This window comes from Phascolarctos cinereus, unplaced genomic scaffold (assembly GCF_003287225.1).
Source record: "Phascolarctos cinereus isolate Bilbo 61053 unplaced genomic scaffold, phaCin_HiC Scaffold_726;HRSCAF=1367, whole genome shotgun sequence".
Classification (NCBI taxonomy): domain Eukaryota; kingdom Metazoa; phylum Chordata; class Mammalia; order Diprotodontia; family Phascolarctidae; genus Phascolarctos; species Phascolarctos cinereus.
This window is the reverse complement of record NW_027556098.1, coordinates 347,142,197-347,155,526: the sequence shown is the minus strand read 5'-3', so window position 1 is coordinate 347,155,526 and position 13,330 is coordinate 347,142,197.

Genomic DNA, 13,330 nt, shown 5'->3' with positions numbered 1-13,330 from the left:
GATATTTAAATGGTTTCTTTCTGGCTGCTTGCAGCACCTTCTCTTTCATCTGGTAATTTTGGAATTTTGCTATTATATTCCTTGGCGTTTGTCAATTTGGGATCTCTTTCAGGTGGTGAGCGATGGATTCTTTCTATGGTTATTTTCCCTTCTGGTTCTAGGACTTCAGGGCAGTTTTCCTTTATGATTTCCTGAAAGATACTGTGCAGGCTCTTTTTTTCATCATGATTTTCAGGTAGTCCAATAATTTTTAAATTGTCTCTCCTGATCGATTTTCCAGTTGTTTTACAATGAGGTATTTTATGTTTTCATCTATTTTTTCATTTTTTTGTTTCTGTTTGACTGATTCTTGCTCTCTCATAGAGACATTAGTTTCCATTTGTCCAATTCTAGTTTTTAACAGATTGTTTTCTTCTGTTAGTTTTTGTACTTCCTTCTTCAATTGGCCAATTGTGTTTTTTAGGGACTTGTTTTCTTCAGTGTATTTTTTTCCAATTGGCCAATTGTATTTTTAAGGACTCTTCTACCTCTCTCATTTGACTTTAAAATCCTTCTTGAGCTCTTCTAAGAAGGCTTTTTGGGCTTCAGACCAGTTCATATTCCCTTTTGATGTTGCAGATGTGAGTTTGTTGACAATGTTGTCCTCTTCAGAATTTCTGTCTTGATCTTCACTCTCCTCATGGTACGTTTCTTTTTACTCATGGTGTGTCTTTATTCCCTGGCCTTTAAAGAGATTGAGCTCTCCTGCTGGGGAACAGAGGGCACTGGCCCAAGCTTCTTGTGCTGGGAGCCTAGGTCTTGGTCACTGGCTTTGTGTGCTGGGGACTCTTATGCTGGCAATTGTAAGCTGTAGAGTTTTGGCAGCTCACATCATGTTGGGCTGGAATCAGCAAGGCTGGAACTTTCAGACAATTCTAGGTTGTCTGCTTTTCCTTTCCTTTAGCTTTCTTCAGCTCCTTTTAGATGGGTGCTGCAGGGTGCTTATCTGCCTGGGGCCCCTTGCAATGCTGCCTCCCTTGTTTCTGCTAATGCACTGGGAATTTCCTTTGCGTAGTGCCAAGGCACCTGGTGGTTTTCTCAGCTGGTTTCCACTGGTTTCCCTGCCCTCACTGAAGCATTTGGAGGTCCAGTTGTGTTGGTGTTTGCCTGCTCTACCACCTGGGCTTCAGGATCTCTTCCTGGGGTTCTGACAGCTTACCTCGTGCTGGATTAGAATCAGATAGGCTGGGGCTTTATGAAGACTTTAGTTTGCTTTCTTTGCCTCCTTTCAGATGAATGCTGCAGGGTGCTTGTCCGCCTGGGGCCCTTTTAGTGCTGCTTCCCTTATTTTTGTTGAGGCACTGGGAGCCCCATTTGCTGGGCTGCTGCACTGCTGCTCCTCGTCTTTCTTCTAGTTCAGTTGTTACAGGTTTTTTTCTGGGGTGATATTTTCTGGGTTTTCAGAGGTTGATGGGGGAGAGTGAGTATGACTACCTTTTTATTCTGCCATCTTGGCTTCCGGAAACGGAACCGAAGTCCTTCATCTTAAAAAAAGGATTATGGTTAATGACTCCCTGAATTATTCAAGAGACATAAACAGCCATGTCCCTTTGGGCCAAATCAGGAAAAGTTGGAATAGAGCAGGCACCCCTATCCACCATTGGGAAAAGAGGGAAGACTTGAAAAGAGCAGGGCTTCTGGGTTTTCTCCTGCAGGAGAGAGGGTAGTAGAGAGAGGGTTGGCACAGAAGCAGAAGGAAAGTGAGCATTGGAAAGAAAATAGGGGGGAAGTGCTTTTCATGCTCCTGCTCTCCCTAAGCCCACTTGGTGAGATCTGCATCACATGCTAAACTAGGGAAAGGGGAAGGAAGCCTATGGCACCTACTTCCCAAGGGCCTTCCAAGTGGGATCTAATTTATTCACACCTGTAATATGAATGAAGTACTAAATAATACAAGCCATTGTAGTGACTATTTCCGTTGTGTAAAGTGACCCCTAATTTCTCGCTTGTTTTTTTAATTTAATTTTATTTTTGTTCCAAGAAGCTTGGAAAAAGTAGAATAGATGTCTTTACTGAACTCAGATGCTTGGGAATCACTATATAGCACTAAGAAGGTCAAGGCAACATATCTGGCAATAAAATGCTTCTATTCCTCTTTGTCACTTTCAATCCGTTCTACTATTTCTGAGCAGGTAAAAGGTATGCCAAAGAAAACAGGTTGCTGGTTTGCCCTCTAACCCTGTGCCTTTCAAAAGCATATGAGGAACTGCCCTGTAAATTGCAAGAAGTGACTCAAAGTAAGGAATTATCATAGTACTTAAGTAGTATGTCCACCTCTTCACTCCTGGCCAGCTCACTAACCCCAACCAGTCCTTAGACCTGCACATGAGGTTAAGAACCACAATGCTCTGAAGCCTCATTTATTTCTCTGCCCTTGAGTAGCTCCCAGATCTCTCCTCATAGTCTGTGTCCTTTCCTCATTTTGATGGAAAATTACATTTCTTAACATATGTATTTTATCAGTTTTTTTTCCATGCACATAAGTTCTTTTTCTGAACCTTTCAGTTACCAAACTGTTTCATGCAAAAGGGACAGTGCTTTTCAACTTTAAAGTTCTTTGCCACCTCCAAAGAACTGGAAATTGCAGGGATGCCCATCGACTGGGGAATGGATGAACAAGTTATGGTATACGATTGTGGTGGAATACTATTGTGCTATAAGAAATGAGTTCAGCGATTTTAGAAAAACATGGAAAGACATGCATGAAATAATCAGCAAAATGAGCAGAACCAAGAGAACATTGTATACAGTAAGAGCAATATTGTTTTAAAATGACTTTGAAAGAATAAATTATGTGATATTGACTATTATAAATACCCAAATTAACTATAAAGGACATATGAAAAAAGATGCTATCTGCATCAAGAGAAAGAACTGGTAAATAGAACTATGTATAGAATAATTTTACATGTATGTCATATACATACATACATACATACCTATGTGTGTCTAATGGTAGCCATCTCTAGGGCGGGGGAGGAGAGAGAAGAAAAAAAGAAATTTACATGATAATTTTGTTGTATATTTGAAAGAAATAGCAAGTTGTGCACAGCAAATTTGTAGTTTCATGTACAATCATCTTTTTTATTGCACTATGTTATGGAAATGCTTGTTTTATTCCATAAACTAAAAATAAAATTTAATGATTCAGAAAGAACAAAGGTGATTTATTGGTTTTCTTTTTACAATGGTTCAATTTCTTTCTCAAAGTTAATTTTCTATTTCCTTAAAAAACCAAACTGCTCAAGTACAAAAGGGCCAGCATTTACATTATGATCTTCATTATCACCATCAATCATTATCATCATCATTATTATTATCATTATTTTGTTTTCCCTTTCCAGTCTTTCATTCTACTTTTCAAATAAAATGTAGAGGCACCTGATGCTTTCTTTACTACTTTTATCTTCTTAACTCTTTTTTTGATGGATTTTCACCCCCTTTTATCACCCAAATCAAACATTGGCTAGTGTTCAAAATTCAAGGAGTCAGAAATTTAATAGTATACCATCTAGGACCTGGAAGTAGGAGGCAGTACTGGGAGCTGGGGCTAAGCAAAAAGACATGCACCGAAGCTGGAGCCATCCAAGAAGGAAGAAAGCAGGTACCAAACTGTGGTGGTGGGCATCCTTTTTCAAAGAGGATCAAAATGACATCACTATGTTGTGGTCAAGGTACAGTGCATTCCACAGTGGCTGATCAGACAAATATGAGCTCTGAAGTCTCTAGCACAGTCAGGTACAAATGAACATTTGGAGTGGAGATGTTTCTAAATTTTCACGTATCACATTTCTTTTGAGCTACTGCAATTCTGCTTTGCTCATAGAATGCAGTGCCTTCTTTGATGCAGGTACAACCATGCTGGGCAGTCCTGTGCCAACATCTCCCATGTGTCACAATCCATACTAAAGTTCTTCAGAGATACCTTGAGAGTGTCCTTGTATCACTTCTTCTGACCTCTGTGTGAGCATTTACTTTATATGAGTTCTCTGTAAAATAATTGTTTAAGCAAATAGATGTCAGGCATTCAAACAATGGGGCCAGCCCATTGGAATTGCACTCTCTGCAGTAGAATACAAATGTTTGGCAATTCAGCTCAAGAAAGGACCTCAATGCTCAATACCTTATCTTGCCAGGTGATCTTCAGAATCTTCCTGAGACAATTCAAATGGAAGCAATTCAGTTTCCTGGCATGGTGCTGGTAGACTGTCCAGGTTTCACAGGCACACAACAATGAGGTTAGCACAATGGCTCTGTAGATCTTCAGGTTGGTAGGTAGCCTGATAACTCTTCTCTCTCTCACTTTCCTTCAGAGCCTCCCAAACAATGAGGTAGCTCTGGCAATGCATGCATCAACCTCATTATATATGTATACATCCCTGGAAATTATGCTGCTAAGGTAAGTGAATTTATCCATAGCATTCAAAATCTCTTCATTTTCTGTAACTAATGGTTCCGTATATGGATGATGTGGTAATGGGCTGGTAGAGAACCTTTGGTTTCTTGGTGCTAATTGTTAAGCCAAAATTAGCACAAGCAGCAGAGAATTAATCCATACTCTGTTGCATTTCAGCCTCAGAGGCTTCATTGAGTGCACAATCATCTGTGAACAAAAAGTCACACACCAACTCTCTCTCTGCTTTAGCCTTGGTTTGTATCCTTTCCAAGTTAAATTATTTGCCATCAGTGTGGTAGCTTACCTTTTTTGGCCATTTTTGTCCTTGTTGAAAGCATCTGACAACATCATTAAAAATATCATGTTAAAAAAGCATGGGAGCAAACATGCAACCCTGCTTCACTCTATTGGTTACTAGGAAAGTGTAAGAACATTGCCCATTATCCAGCACTCATGTAAGCGTGCTGTCATATAACTGGCATACAATACTGATGAACTTTTCCAGGCACCCAAATTTTGCCATGATCTTCCACAAAGACTCATGACAGACAGTATCAAAGGCCTTATTAAGATGCATGAATGTTGTGTACAGACTTTTGTTTTGCTCCTGGAATTTCTCCTGGGATTGTAGGGCATCAAACACCATGTCAACCATTCCTCAATCCTTTCTGAAGCCACATTGGCTGTCGGTAGATGACCATCTTCTAGGTGAAGGATCAGCCTATTGAGGAGGAATTTGGCAAGAATCTTACTGGCATAGATAAGAGAAAGATCCCACGGTAATTGTCACAGGACAATCTATTTCCCTTTCCTATACACAGATGGACTATGGAGGCATCCTGAAATCCTGGAGGAAAACCTTCTTTTGTGATATTACCTGGAAAATTTCTGATAGCTTTTGTATGAGGAATGGACACCTGCCTTGCAAATCTCAGTTGGAATAGAATCACTACCAGGTGCTTCGCCACATGAGAGAAGTCTAAAGGTATTCAAAATCTCTTCAGTTGGAAGTTTAGCTAGAGAAGGATTGACTTCAACCTGAGCTATACAGTCAATGGCTTCAGGATTGGTTAATGACAGCTAACCTCTCTCTGTCAGGAATGCCATGGAATTGCTCAGCCCATCTCTCCAGGCTCATATCCTCGTCACTAATCAACGTGGCTCCATTGGCACTGAATATTGAGATGTACCGTAGGTCTCTGGCCCATAAATAGCCTTCAGGGCACCATAAAAGCACTTTGGATTGTCACTATCAGTGTAAATTGAATTTCATCTGCCTTTTTATTGCATCAAGAATCATCTCTCTACGTTTCCCTTGCACTTTATTTTTGATGGAGATAAATACTGCTTCCTTAGATATGTACAAATATCCTGCTCATAAACCCTGTGGAGTTCTTGTTTTTCACTTAGCATCTTCTGAATTTCCCCATCATCTTTGTTAAACCAATCTTGACATTTGCAAGAGTTCTGGCCCAGATGAGCAAATGTGATTCTGTACAGCAAATCTCTGAAAGCTGCCTACTTCTTTCCTGCTCCAATGTTGCCGACAATATGTTGCCTGAGCTTTCCCTCCAAGTTAGCAACAAACTGTTCAGACTCAGAGAAGTGCTTTAATCTGCTGACATTGAGTCTTCTGGTAGTCATCTTGCCTTAGGACCACAACTTTTGTCGAATGTGAATGTTTAGCTTGGAGCTGAGAAGTCTATGATTGGTCCAGCATTGCGTGCCACAAATCGCCTTGGTCATTCTCACAGCCTGTCTGTCTCTTCTCCTCACAATGACGTAGTCTATTAAATGCCAGTGTTTGGTGGGAGGGTGCATCCTTGAAGTTTTATTGCATTTAGGTAAACAGGAGATAGTGTTGGTAATAAGGAGGTCATGAGACATACAAGTCTTCAGTCGTCAATGACCATTGCTGTTGTTTCCAACTCCATTCCTCCCAAAGACTCCTTGCTGCCCGATAGTCTGTGCTTACTCTGGTGTTAAAGTCACTCAGAACTACAAGCTTGTCCTCTTTTGGCACATTGATGATGAGAGTCTTCAGGTTTTCATAAAATTTTTCTTTGACAGAACATACGCACTGATGATGGTGCCATGGTACTTTCTTACTAGCGGCAACTGTACTGTAATGAGCCTGTTGTTCACTTCTTTCGGTAGGCACACAAGCTTGTTGACTGGATTAGTTTTGTTTGCAAAACCTATGCCAGGGTTCCGGTGTTCCCTATCACTGTGGCCACTCTAGAAGAATCTGTACACAGTTCAGACTTCAGTAAGCTGGCCTTCATTTGTCAGCCACATATCATTCGGGGCTGCTATTTGCATTTAATAGCTGCTGAATTCTCTTGCAACAAGAGATATTTGTCTTTCAGATCTATTCAATTTCATGTCATTCGTAAGTGTGTGCACATTGCATAATCTGATGGGGAATGGAATCATCTTCACAAAAGTTTTTTACTTTTTTGGTGTGTTTTGACTGCAAGGTAAGATCCTCAACAGCCACAACAAGCAGTCCAGGGTTGGGTAAAAAGACAATTTTAGGGGATCTTTTCTAGCCCTTTCCTCATGCCAAGAGGTGGGCAACATGCTCCTTAAGAAGGGCTTCTCAGGCACCCTGGGGGCTGCCTAGTCCCACTGCTTCTTCGGTCCAGTGAGAAGATGACCCTATGGCCTGGGCTGCCTGTGTACAAGGTTGTGACGACAGGTCCCACTGTATCCACATCTGCTGCATCACTTGCCTGTAACCACAGGATTTTGAGGTAGGCAAAATGGTAAAATAGCATAGGTGTTGTCTTTTGACTTGAGCATAAATTAGATTTAAATGAGGCAGAGTTGCACAAACTTGTTGGCTTTACTCTCTCTTCCAAGTCATCATAGTCCAATAGCAAGACAAAAATCAAGATGACCTAGCAATTGCTTAGGATACGGTGACATCTTCACTGTCTAACCAAGCTCTGAGTGCTTGACAGTGCCTGCTTCAGCTGCCTCCATGGCCATTGGAACAAATTGTTCTCATCTTCCCATTCCACTGAGGGAAGTCTTCACATGCTTGTGGTAGACATCTCCCATAACTCATGGATGGATTTGAGACCCCTCAGTTACCCTCAACCTGGTTTAGTCCATCTTCCAAAATGATTTACTTGGGTACAGCCACTTACATCTACAGTGGATCAGGTGGACACCAAAGGTGGAAAGCAGTCCTGAAAAAGACTCGGCAGTCCTCATGCTAGAATTACTCATCTTCCCTAAATGGCTTGCACTCCAAGCACCTAGCTAGTTGCTGAGCAGTGGAAATGTCAGTGAGTGACAATGACAGTAATCCCACCTACTTCCCAGAATTACTGTGGGGATCAAATGAGATATATTTGTAAAGTGCTTCTTAACACAGTGGTTGGACATAGCAGATGCTGAATAAGTACTTGTTGGTTGAATTAAACCTAGGATTGTTTTCTAATGGAGTCCTGTGAGATTTCTCCTGGCATTTTCTTATTCCATACTGTTTCTTCAGTGTATTAATAGGTTTGCTTTATTCATTTCCTCATCATCTTCTGGTTTTTCCATGGAGATTTCCTTATTTTCCCGTACTTTAGTTGCGGTTTTAAATTTTTACTGAGTACATTTCTAGCAGTTTTCAAGAGAGAAACGGGTGCTAGGCTTATAAACAACTTCTGACTCCAGTATATTATCAACAATTCCCCAAAGGTTATTTTTGCAAGTTGTTGCAGACTATAAATACTTTTTATCCAATATTTTCTCTTGGTTTAGAATCTTGGAATCATAGACTTAGATTTAAAAGAAACCTTATAGGTTATATAGTTCAACTCCAACACACATTATGAACCACAATTAAACAATCTCTAATAAGTGGTCATCTTTCCTCTTTTTGATGACATCTTGGGTTCCCCATTACATTTTTTTTAACAACTCTAAGTTTTAGGAAGTTTTTCCTTATTTTAGCAATTTTCCTTACTGTAATTATTCCTAGTTCTTTACTTTGGGATCAAGTTGAACAAATCCAACGCTTCTTCCACCTGACAAGTCTAATGTGCAGCTAGGTAGGTGGCACAGTAATAGAGTGCTGGGCTTGGAGTCAGGAAGACCTGAATTCAAATCTAGCCTCAGACATTTACTATCTGTGGGACCATGGGCAAATCATTTAACCTCTGTATGCCTCTGTAAAATTAGGGAAATAATAGAAACTACTTCCCAGGGTTGTTGTAAAGATCGAATGAAGTAATAATTATGACATATAAATAATTAGCTATCATTAATATTAAAAATGTGGCAGCTAAAATTTTGTATGCAATACTAGGTTTGATTAAGACTAAAGTAGAAGTCTAGACTTTGTCAAAATATGACTTCTTTTGGTGCAACCTAAGATCCAACTTGTTTCTGTTTTTGTTTTGCTGCTACGTTATGTTGCAAACCCTTGGCTCTACTGAGTCTTTTTTTTTCAGTCAACAGGCACTTATTAAGTGTCTAACACATGTCAGGCCTGTACTAAGTGCTGGCGATACAAAGAAAGGCAAAACAAAACAAAACATGTTCCATGCCCTCATGGAGCTCCCATTCTAACAGGAAAGACAATACGCAAATAACAACCTACGGAGTAAATGGGAGGTAATCTCAAACAGAAGGCATTATCAGGGGGGAGGACTAGGAAATGTTTCCCAGAGAAAGTTAAATTTGAGCTGAGTCTTGAAAGAAGCTGAAGAAACCAGGAAATCCAGGAGGCAGAGGAGAGGAAGGCAAGAGTTCCAGGCATGGGGATGAATGAATGAAAGCCAATGAAACGGCATAGAGTAAGGGAATAGAATGTCATGTATGAGGAACAAAGAGAAAGGCCAGTGTCACTGGATTGTAAAGCACACAGAGGGAACTAAGGTTTAGGAAGGTTGGAAAGGTGTCAGGTTGTGAAGTACTCTTTTTTTTTTTTGCTTTTTGGTGAGGCGATTGGGGTTAAGTGACTTGTCCAGGGTCACACAGCTAGTAAGTATTAAGTGTCTGAGGCTGGATTTGAACTCAGGTCCTCCTGACTCCAAGGCCAGAGCTCTATTCACTGCACCACCTAGCTGCCCCTGTGAAGTACTTTCAAAGCCAGAGGATTTTATATTTGATTCTGGAGGTAACAGGGAGCCACCGGAGTTTATTAAATAGAGTGAGGATATTGTGGTCAGATTTGAACTTTAATAGGGGAGGGGAGGATGGACTAGAGTGGGGACGAATTTGAGACAGGGAGACCAATAGCAGGTTATTGAAATAGTTCACATGTGTTCACCAGGGTAGTGGTTTTGAGTGGAGAGAAGGTGATGTAAAAAAGAAATGTGGTGAAGCTAGAAACTCCTTCTTGACTTGGCAACAGATTGGACATGTGGGGAGAGTAAGGATGGCCCCGAGGTCGTGAGCTTGGATGTCTGGAAGGAGAGTAATGTACTCAACAGTAGCAGGAAGGTTCAGAAGCAGGGAGGATTTGGACAGAAAGATAATGAGTTCTGTTTGGGAGATTTTGAGTTTGAATTTAATTTGAGATACTGAAGAGGCAATTAGTAATGCGACATTGGAGGTCAAGAGAGAGGTTAGGAATTTTTCCATAGATCTGAGAATCATCTTCATAGTGATGCAGAGATGATAACTGAACACATGGGACATGCTGAGATCACCAAGAAAGAGAATATAGAAAGAGAAGAGGAGATGGCCCAGGATAGTGTTGGACTACTCCCACCACTTTCTAGACAAATCTGCCTTATTCTGTCATTGTGCATTTTTTAGAATCCAAATGTAGGACACAATGTTTGTCCCTATTAATTTTATGTTAACTTTCTCTTTTTTTTTGTGTAGTGGTGTGGCTTCTAATCCTTCATTATCCATAGTAAGCTTTCATGAACAAATTAATATTCCAGACTTGCTCTGCCTTTGGCTACTACATCTTTCGGCTTAGGAAGTTAGTCAAATGTTTGCTGACTAAGATACATTTAAAGCTTTGATCTCCTGGATGGCACGGTGGATAAAGTGCTGAGCCTAGAGTCAAGAAGATGAGTTCAAATCCAATTCAGTTTTCACTGCAGTTTCCTTCTTTCTTCTACTTTGACTTATAGTGAAAATGTCGAGAAAGATATTATCTATGACTTCTGATAATATGTCCACTACTTACCATTGAACAAGGATTTCACACTTACTTATTACTAACATCTTAGCTGAAAGGTATAGATAGGTTGAATGTATGTATTAGTAGGATATCCCACCTGTTTACTGCCACTTCATGGGTTGCAAAAGACTGAGGGGAATTTTGTATTTTTCTTTCTTTCATGGGTTACCATGGTGAGAGAATTCATAAAATGATGAATTCTTTCTCACCCCTACTTCAAAATCATGAAGTATGAAATTATATGTTGATTTAATTTAGAATGTCTTACTGAACAGTAAGTACAGCTAGGTGGCACAGTAGATAGAGTGCTCTGCCTGGAGGTAAGACATGTTTTCCTGAGTTTGAATCTGGCCTCAGTCACTTACTAGCTGTGTGATCTTGGGCAAGTCATTTAACCTTGTTTGCCTCAGTTTTCACATTTATAAAGTGAGCCGGAGAAAGAAATTGCAAACTGGTCCAGTATTCTTGCCAAGAAAACCTCAAAAGGGTTCACTAAGATTATGATGACTGATTATCATGAGTGATAATGACCAAGCAACAATAACAAAAATCATTGAAAAACAAACAAAACAAAAAATAAATAAAACCAACCTGGTTTGGTTTCTTTCTGTAACAAAACATTAGAATACATCTCTGCGGGCATTTGAAGAATGTATAGTAAGAGACCTAACTCAGCAAAGTCGTCCTATGGGCATGAAAACATTTAAGAGTGGAAATGGGAGGACAAGTAAAAACAGAAAAATGGAAAAGATCCATTTGAGCAGGTGTGTAATTTCATTTTCCTAGCTTTAGTACATTGTTCTAGCCTCTTGAAAACTTTTTAGTTCCCAGTTCTCTCATCCAATGTATTCATTCTCTTTTCCATCTTCGTGTAAAAAAACAAATTTACTAATCATGTTGTCTATGCCTTCACTACTCCATATCTCTTCATCTTTGTCAAAAACCTTGCCGAAATATGTTCCCTTAATATTACAACTTTGTTAAGAATGGAAATTAAGTTATTCCATCTTGACTTTTTCTAAAAATTACTGATCTTTTGTTTAAACATCACATATTTCCCCATATATCCTCCCAGTTCCTCCAAAGAACCACCCCTCATTATAACAAATAAAAGTGGTTTGAGATAAAGCTCAGGAAAACCAAATTATTTTAAAAGTCTGACATTAATGCACCATTCCATATCCATGGTCCCCATCTTTGCAAAGAATCAGGCAAAGGTATCTTCTCACATTTCTTCTTTGAGGAGTCAAGCTTGGCCATTATAGTTTCACAGCATTCTATTTCAATTGTTTGTTGTTGTTGGCTGCATATAATATTTTCTTTTTGTTTCTGCTTTATGTCATTTTGCATTAATTCATGACTTCCCATGCTTCTCTCTGTTTTCATCATTTCTTATAGTACACTAATATTCCAGTACACTCATGTGCCACAATTATTTTTAATTCAATCCTTAATTTGTATCCAGTTCTTTGCTCCAACAAAGACTGCTATAAATATTTTGGTGTATATGGAGCCTTTCTTTTTACCATTGGTTTCCTTGGGATATATGCTTAATAGTGAAATCTCCAGGTCAAAAAGTAAAGGCATTTTAGCCACTTGGCTCTTAATGTACCTAGGCAGGTACTTAATGATCACCTTTTCTCGGTCTACACACTCACAAATTGTCTCTATAATAGTTTACTCTAGAATTTATCTTGTCAGTAAGCAATGTCAAGCTATTATCTTATGAGTAAGCAATGTCAAACTTAAGAGCTTATAGTTTGGAGAATCCATTTGTTTCCTTCAGTTCAATAGCATTTCTCCTGTTTTCTATAATTTATCAAAGATTATTGACAGCTATTTAGCAATGACATATACAAGGTTTTTGTGTAATCTAAAATGTATTTTGTCTGAAAGCACTGGGGTATTTTCTTACTATTGCTTATTTTTGCTTGGTTTAAATCTCCTGTCAGTCATCATTGTTCACTCCTACCTAGTTCAAGACTATTCTTCTTGATAAAATATGAAAGCAAAATTATAGCTTAAAAGTCATATCTTTTTTCCATTGCCTGTTGTCTTTCCTTCTCCACTAAGCAGGAGTACAATTACTTCTAGACTACTGGAACTTGCTATATCTTACCTACAGATACACCCTCAGAACTTCTGGTCCTTGTGATCTGATCCACCAAGTGTCCTCCAGACCATTGGACCATATAGTTGGCTGCTGTACCCACCAAACCTTGCTTTGCCATTTTTTTCTGCCATTGTATCCTCTGGACCACTAGACCTTGTCATATACCTTGACATTTTGCCCTCTGGGCCATCAGAACTTGCCACTGTCCCCTAAGGACCAGCAGTCTTTGGCATCTGTCCTGTATCTGAACTCTTACATACGTTATCTCTCCCATTAGATTGGAAGCTCCTTGACAGCAGAGACTGTCTCACTTTTATATCTGTAATCTAAGTAGTTGGCACACAATAAGTACTTAACAAATGCTTTTCTTTCCCTCCCTCCTCCCTCCTTTTCTTCTTTCATTTCTTCCTTTCTTCTTTCCTTTTCTTCTTCCCTCCCTGACCCCTTTCTTCTATTCTCCTTTTCTTCTCGTTCCCCCTCCCTTCTTTACTTCTTCCCTCTTTTCTTTCCTCCATCCAGCTTTTGCTTCCTCTCTCCCTTTCTCTCTCCCTCTCTTCCTTTTTTCTTTTGCCCCAACAAAGCCTTTTTTATTTTTATTTTTTCCAATTATCACATCTTGATCTCAGACTGTATTTTCTTG